The following is an 8,198-nucleotide window of genomic DNA, read 5'->3' as shown; positions in this document are numbered from 1 at the left end:
TCAAGTGGGAGTTCGACGAAGACTCTCAACGTTACTACGTTTCCTTTCCTGATGATCAGTAGTGGTGCCCAATTGGGGTTGAACGGGACCGTGTCGCTTGTTGGGTTATCTTTTATTTTGGCGCCGTAGTCGGGCCATGAGTGTTTGGATGATGTAATGTTATTTATGTACTTGATTGATGTGGCGAGTGTAAGCCAACTATGTTATCTCCCCCCTTTTATTATCATATTACACGGGATGTGGTGAAGATTGCCTAACTTGTGACATATGCCTTCAATGCGATTATGTCTCTAAGTCGTGCCTCGACACGTGGGAGCTATAGTCGCATCGAGGGTGCTACAAGTTGGTAATCAGAGCCTTCCCCGACCTTAGGAGCCCCATTGCTTGATCGTTTTTAGCGTCCGAGTTGTGTCTAGAAAAATGTTTTGAGTCATTTAGGAATTATATATCGGAGAGTTTAGGAATTCTTTTTACTTCCCAGTCTCCTCATCGCTCTGGTAAGGCATCCTGATGTAGAGTTTTAACTCTTCTCTTCTCAAATTTCACTTAAAAAATTTAGGATCACGCGGGTATCTTGGAATCGTTCCGATGGTGTTATGATGAGAACATTGTCTTGGTGCCTCCTGTCAGGGGTTTTGTGGTAGTGTCCCAGGGAGTTGAGCTCTGAGGTGTTGTCGTCATAATTTTATTGTTGCAGTTCTGGAATACCTGAGTTTGGTACGCCGACATCGAAAATCTCTTTTATGCAGTTCATTGGTGAGATAACCTCGACGCCACCCAGTACTGGGGCGGGAGTTCGGGAGTATCGCCATAACTTGTATAACGGATGCTTTTCGAAGGTTGAGGTAGATGGTTTCCGAAGTTTTTCTCGGTTATGTGTTGAAGGATGGATACAGCTGGATGTAATATTTGCTAGTTTGGGTGAGATATTATGCTTCCCCTGTATCCCCGACACCTGATTGCATAACCGGAAAGGTTCGGGAGTTTCATAGGTGGGAATTCTAGTAGCTCTAGTTCTTCTTCCACGGATATTGGTTTGAGATTGGGATTTCTTACCAATTATTCGTTCTTGATCCGTACCTTGTTGATTTATTTCTCTACCTAAATTCTACGTGGCTTCTCAATTTATGGATATGTGACCATTTCAAGAGGAATGCATTCCTTCATTTTGTTCGAATATGAAGACGATATGTTGCAATTTTCATTCCGTTGGATTCAGCTTCAATATTTGTCTATCAATGTGCTAATGGATGTCAACCTCTTCAGGATGGCTCCTCCAACGCGCACGACTCCGAATCCTGATCCGCCACCACCTCCACCTCCTCCGGAGGCATGGCAAGCTGTGATGGCCGCAACCAATGCAAACACACAGTTGATCATGCAAATTCTCCAAGAGCGCAATCAAGGCAACCAAGGGAACCAAGGAAACAATCAGAATCACTTTGCTTCACTCAACCAGTTCCTTGCTAATGGGCCAAAGACTTTCATCAATTGTGTTGAGGCAACCGATGCTGATGATTGGCTTGTGGATCTGTGCAAGCATTTCGAGTGCAGTAACGTCAGGCCTGAGGACTTCGTCAAGTTTGCTTCCTTCCAACTCAAAGATCAAGCTGCAGAATGGTTCCAGCAATACCAGGATTCCAGAGGTGGACGTGTTATCACTTGGGATGAATTCTGTCAAGATTTCAGAGCTCATCATATTCCTCAGAGTGTGGTTGAAAGCAAGCATGAGGAATTCCGCAACCTGAAGCAAGGCTCTTTGTCTGTCTATGACTACAACAAGTTGTTCCAGAAGCTCGCCCGCTTTGCTAAGCAGGACGTCCCTGATGAGAAGAGCATGATATACCAGTTCAGGGGTGGTCTCAGAGAAGAAATCCAGCTCGCTCTTGTTCTCTTCGAGCCCTTGAGATACAATGAGTTATACAACATGGCACTGAAGCAAGAGGCTGCTCAGTTGAGGTGTGATGCTTCCAAGAAGCGAGTGAGAGATGTTACTCCTTCTTCCTCTACTCAAGTGGCCAAGCAGCAGAAGTATTGGCTTCCTCCTCCTCCGTTCCGTCAGCCGTATCAGCAGAAGAGCGAAGGTGGCAGTGGATCTTCCCACCCACCCAACCCTGGCTTTCAGAGCAAGACTTCGTCTCAAGCTCCAAGATCGAGTGCTTCGTATCACCGTCCGCTTTCAGAGGTCACGTGCAACAAGTGCCAACAGAAGGGTCACTATGCCAACAAGTGTTTCAACCAGAGGCGTCTTCCTCCTCCTCCTCCTGTCAGATCGGCAAGTACAGCTGTGGTCAAGCATAACCCCAAGTACGCCAAGGTCAATATGATGAATGCAGCTCAGACAGAGGATTCTTCACATGTCATCATGGGTAACCTTCCTGTTAATGATGTTCCTGCAAAAGTTCTTTTTGACACTGGTGCATCGCATTGTTTTATCTCAAGACCTTTTGCATCTAAGCATGGGTGGTTTTCTCAAGTTATGCATAATCCATTAGCAGTTGTCTCTCCGGGTAGATGCTTGCTTGCTAACTACGAAGTTTCGGATATTTCTATCTCGATGGGTGATTTCAAGTTTCTGGCTTCTCCAATGATCCTTGGTAACTCGGATATTGATCTTATTCTCGGAATGGATTGGCTTTCTAAGCACAAGGCTCAGCTTGATTGTGCAGCCAGGCAGATTCAATTGACTCATTCGTCTGAGGATGTAATTGTCTTTGCCGCTTGGGATAACACTATCCATCTGTTTTCTCTCAATGAGAAGGGTGAACTGGATTCTATCTCTCAAATTCCAGTCATTTGCGAATATCAAGACGTCTTTCCAGAAGAGCTTCCAGGAATGCCTCCGCACTGGCCAGTTGAATTCGTTATTGATCTTGAGCCTGGCACGGAACCTATGTGCAAGCGTCCTTACAAGCTTGGACCTGAAGAGTTGAAGGAGCTGAAGAAGCAACTCGATATTCAAGAGAAAATGGGTCTCATCCGGCCTAGTTCTTCTCCGTGGGGTTGTGGTGTTCTTTTTGTGAAGAAGAAGGATGGAACGGACCGACTTTGTGTTGATTACCGTCCAGTGAACAAGAAGACCATCAAGAACAAATACCCACTTCCCAACATCAACGAGCTGTTCGAACAACTCAAAGGTGCCCAAGTATTCTCCAAGCTTGATCTTCGTATGGGTTATCATCAGATTCGAATCCGTGAGCAAGATATTCCCAAGACGGCTTTCAGGACAAGCTATGGTTCATATGAATACACTGTCATGTCTTTTGGCCTCGTCAACGCTCCTCCGACGTTCTCTCGTATGATGAACTTCATCTTCAACGCCTACACCAATGACTTCGTTTTGGTATATCTCGATGACATTCTGGTTTTCTCGAAGAACAAGGAAGATCATGCCAAGCACTTGCGTTTGGTTCTTGATAAGCTCAGGGAACATCAGTTCTACGCCAAGTTCTCCAAGTGCGAATTTTGGCTCGATGAGGTTCTTTACCATGGTCATATCATCTCTGCCAAGGGCATTGCCGTGAATCCTGCGAAGGTGTCTGCAATTGTGAATTGGGAACCTCCACAGAACGTGAAGCAACTCCGTAGCTTCCTCGGTCTCGCAAGCTATTGTCGAAGATTCGTTGAAAACTTTTCTAAGATCACGAAGCCTCTCTCAAATCTTCTTCAGAAGCACGTCAAGTACGTTTGGTCTCCGGAGTGTGACATTGCTTTCAACACTTTGAAAGAGAAATTGATCACTGCTCCAGTTCTCACTCCGCCTGATGAATCCAAGCCGTACGAGGTCTTTTGTGATGCCTCTCTCCAAGGCCTTGGCGCAATATTGATGCAAGAGAAGAAAGTTGTTGCTTATACCTCTCGCCAGTTGAAGCCTAATGAGAAGAACTACCCCACTCATGATCTCGAGTTGGCGGCAGTTGTGCATGCTCTTTTGACTTGGAGACATCTCTTATTGGGAAGAAAAGTGGACATTTTCACTGATCACAAGAGTCTCAAGTACATCTTCACTCAGCCTAATCTCAACCTCAGGCAAACTCGATGGGTCGAAATGATTCAAGAGTATAATCCGAGTATCGAGTATACTTCAGGCAAGGCCAATGTGATTGCTAACGCATTGAGCAGGAAAGCTTATTGCAACAGTCTGATTCTAAAGCCTTATCAACCCGGGCTTTGTGAAGCTTTCCGCAAACTTAATCTGCAAATTGTTCCTCAAGGTTTCCTCGCCAACCTTCAAGTCTCTCCTACCTTGGAAGACCAAATTCGCCAAGCCCAGCTTCTTGATGCTATGGTGAAAAAGGTGAAGATTGGGATTGCCAAGAGTCAACCCAAGTACAAATGCTACCGCCTTGATGACAAAGATACTCTCTTGTTCGAGGATCGTATTGTTGTACCCAAAGGTGACCTCCATAAAGTGATCATGAACGAGGCTCATAATTCTCTCCTCTCCATCCACCCTAGGAGCACGAAGATGTATCAGGACCTTAAGCAGGCTTATTGGTGGACTCGAATGAAGCGCGAGATTGCTCAATTCGTGAATGAATGTGATGTCTGCAGAAGAGTGAAGGCAGAACACCAAAGGCCAGCTGGTCTCCTCCAACCTCTTGCCATTCCAGAATGGAAGTTTGACCACATTGAAATGGACTTCGTGACTGGGTTTCCAAAGTCCAAGCGTGGCAATGATGCTATATTCGTTGTCATCGACAAACTCACCAAAGTGGCTCATTTTCTACCTATCAAAGAGCCGATCACTGCAGCTCAATTGGCGGAATTCTATACCTCTCAGATTGTCTCTCTGCATGGTATTCCACAAGTGATCTCTTTAGACCGTGGCAGCATCTTTACATCCAAGTTTTGGGATTCTTTTCAGAAGGCCATGGGCATCAACATCCGCTTCAGCACAGCTTTCCATCCTCAAACTAGCGGTTAAGTCGAGCGTGTCAACCAGATTCTTGAAGATATGCTCAGGGCTTGTATGATCTCCTTCGGCATGAAGTGGGAGGATTGTCTTCCTTATGCTGAATTCTCCTACAACAACAGTTTTCAAGCAAGTTCGGGCAAGGCCCCATTTGAAATTCTGTATGGCAGGAAGTGCCGTACCCCTCTCAACTGGTCTGAAACCGGTGAACGTCAGCTTTTGGGTAATGACTTAATCACAAAGGCAGAGGAAATGTGCAAAGTCATTCGAGATAACCTCAAAGCAGCCCAATCCCGCCAGAACAGCTACTATGATAGTAAGCACCGCGATTTGGTTTTTGAGATCGGGGATCATGTTTACCTCCGTGTCTCTCCTATGAAAGGTACTTGTCGCTTCGGTATCAAAGGGAAGCTTGCCCCTAGATATGTGGGACCTTTCAAGATTGTCAGCAAGAGAGGCGACCTCGCCTATCAACTCGAGCTTCCTGCAAACTTTGCTAATGTTCATGACGTGTTCCATGTCTCTCAGCTCCGAAAGTGCTTCAAGACTCCTGACCGCACCGTCAACTTCGAGGACATTGAGCTCCAAGAAGATCTCTCTTATCGTGAGCACCCAATTGCTATTCTTGAAGAGACTGAACGCAAGACTCACAACAAGTCAATCAAATTTCTCAAAGTCAAGTGGTCACATCATTCCGACCGTAAGCTACCTGGGAACGCGAGGATCACCTCTGTTCTGAATACCCGGCGTTCTTTCAGTCCTAGATCTCGGGATGAGATCCTTTCGTAGTGGTGGAGTGTTGTAACACCCCGGATGTAACTTTCCCAATTTGTACTCCAACTCTTGCCGTTTCCGGCGTTAAGTTATTTTATTTTCTCGGGTTCGGGTCTTTGTCTCCATGTGTTGTTATCGTTGTCATGCATCTCATATCATGTCATCATGTGCATTGCATTTGCATACGTGTTCATCTCATGCATTCGAGCATTTTCCCCGTTGTCCGTTTTGCATTCCGACGCTTCATTCTCCTCTGGTGGTCATTTCTACCTTCGTGTGTGAGGATTAAACATTTCCGGATTGGACCGAGACTTGCCAAGCGGCCTGGGTTTACTACCGGTAGACCGCCTGTCAAGTTTCGTATCATTTGGACTTCGTTTGATACTCCAACGGCTAACCGAGGGACCGAAAAGGCCTCGTGTGTGTTGCAGCCCAACACCCCTCCAATTTGGCCCAAAACTCACCTGAACCTTCTCCATCATCTAGAGCGTTCGATCACGATTGCGTGGCCGAAAACCGCACCTCATTTGGACTCTCCTAGCTCCCTCTATGCCTATATAAAGGCCTCTCCCCGAAAATCCGGATCCCCCTCGTCCGAAACCCTAAAAATCGTCACCGCGCCGGCCGGACACGTCCGTCCAGGCCGGACGCTTCCGCCGCCGCTAACCGGGAGCTGCCACGTGGCGCCCCCGGACCACTTCGCCGCCTCAGCCGCGCCAGGCCCGCTTGGCCCGTCCCCGGCCCTCCCGGCCCGACTCGGGGCGCAGCCGCCGCCGCCCTTCTCCTCCCGAGCCGGCGCCGCGCTCCGCCGCCTCGGCCGCCGCCGCCGCGCGCCATCGCCGCCTCGAAGCTCCACGCCGCCTGAGCCGGCGCCGCCCCGTCCGCGCCCGGCGCCGACCTCGCCGCTCCGGCCGCCGACCGCCTCCTCCTCGTCGCCGGCGTGCGCCACCATCGCCAAGCCCCCGCTCCGGCCGTCTACAGTGAGCTCTAGCGAGAGCCCCGTCGAACCTCGGATTGCGTGCCCCCGATCCAGATCTGGAATATAAGGGTTGACCCCGTTTTTTCCCCCAAGTCCCTAGCTCATGTGCTCATCTTCACCATGCTATAACTTTGCATCCGTAGCTCCGATTCATGCATATAGCATATCAAAATGTTCGTCTCAGAGAGTACATCATTTCATTCCATTGCATCATTTTCATTTGAGTTCATCTTGATGCCCGAAATGCTGTTAGAAGAGGGCTACTTGAGATAATTGTCAGATCTGCTGCTCCATTTAGCTTTTTGTCATTTTTGCCATGATTATTGTGTGCATGATATACCCATCAGTTCTACATATGTTTTGTTAAGGGTTTTGTCATATTTCCAGAGGTGCAACCCATGTATTTTTGTGATGTGTGTGATGGCTAGTGCAAGCTTGCAGAGTGGTGCACTTGCTAAGTCTGTTTTCAGGGACTTAGTAATTTCACTAAGTCCTGGAGCTGTTTATCTCATGATGCCATATGTTCATGCTGTTTGCTAGTGATCCGTGCCTCTTTTGAGGATGATCAGTAAGGATGTTTTGTTAATCTTGTAGTGCTCTATCCATCCATGTCTTTTTTTGCAATTATGGAGCACCCTAGATTGAGTCAATCGAGCTCTACTTTTGCTACTTTGTGAATCTGGGCAGATTGTCAACTTATTTGCAATTTTGCCAATGATGTTGTAGTTGATCCGTGCATGATATGCTATTATTCTTGCCATGTATAGCTTGCATTTTGTGTGTTCTTGATAGATGTATGCTTAGATTATCATTTCTTGCTCTGTATTGAGTGCATCGAGCTCGTAAACATGCCTTCTTGATATCTGTTTTCAGCATGCTCCAGTTTTCACTAAGTCTGTGATCTGATTATGTTTTTGCTATGTTCACATGCTTGCAATTGTATTTTCTGATCCCTTTTGGCTCAAGGTAACTAAGGGACTTTTGTTAAGCTCTTTGAGTAGCTCCATGCCATGATTTACTTTGCCATGTTCAGGTCCTGTAGCATGTAGTTTTGTTGCTCCGAAGAGTGCTACCTGATCTGAAATTCCAGACAAGTGTTGATTTCACCAAGTCTGAAATCTGTTTGCCATATGCATTTTTGCCATGCTTGTTTGAACCTGTTAATGGATGAATTGGCTGTAGCTCAGTGCTAGACTTTTGTTAAGCATCTTGAATGCATCCCTGCCATGTATTTTGTTGTCATGTTTGAGTGCTGTAGCATGTTCATCTCATTGCATTTAGATGGCTATTTGCTGTGAATCGCAGACCGGTGCCATATTTGAATCGCTTGCCATTTCCAAACCGTAACTCCGATTCCGGCGTTCTTTATATCGTTTTCAAGCGATTTCATCTCATCTTTCCAGTGGCACACTTGGATTCCCAAGTTGAGGCCAGATTCATGCATCCCTTGCTAAATCTTGCATATGCATCCCGCATCGCATCCCGCATAGCATATCATCTTTGCATCATCTTGTTTGATCCTTGCACGTG

This window comes from Triticum urartu, chromosome 4 (assembly GCF_003073215.2).
Source record: "Triticum urartu cultivar G1812 chromosome 4, Tu2.1, whole genome shotgun sequence".
NCBI classification, from domain to species: Eukaryota; Viridiplantae; Streptophyta; class Magnoliopsida; order Poales; family Poaceae; genus Triticum; species Triticum urartu.
Note: the sequence above shows the minus strand (reverse complement) of the source record.